Source organism: Penaeus monodon, chromosome 20, assembly GCF_015228065.2.
Source record: "Penaeus monodon isolate SGIC_2016 chromosome 20, NSTDA_Pmon_1, whole genome shotgun sequence".
NCBI classification, from domain to species: Eukaryota; Metazoa; Arthropoda; class Malacostraca; order Decapoda; family Penaeidae; genus Penaeus; species Penaeus monodon.
The window spans coordinates 14,287,213-14,287,562 of NC_051405.1; positions in this window are offsets into that span (position 1 = coordinate 14,287,213).

The following is a 350-nucleotide window of genomic DNA, read 5'->3' on the forward strand; positions in this document are numbered from 1 at the left end:
ATTACTCTTCCTTAAAAATTTCCTTGGGCCCTCCCCTCCCCCCACGAATCGCCAAGACAGAGGCACACCTCAGATGGGCGTCGCAATGCCGGTCAGCGTCGGGACGTGAGACAGAAGGGTTTCAAAATTTCCTCTGAGGCATTTCCGCGCCAAGAAAAGGGTTATCACGAGGAAATCACCGCACGTGTCCTTTTTTTTGGCGATAGCGGATTGCGCTTTTGTGTTCTGCGCGTTTTACTATTTTTGTGTTTTGATGATATATTACATAGGTGATAATTATTCTGGGGTTTCTTTTGTTTTCTTTTTGTTCTTGTTTATGAATGTAGGGTGCTGATATGAAATATGTTTTA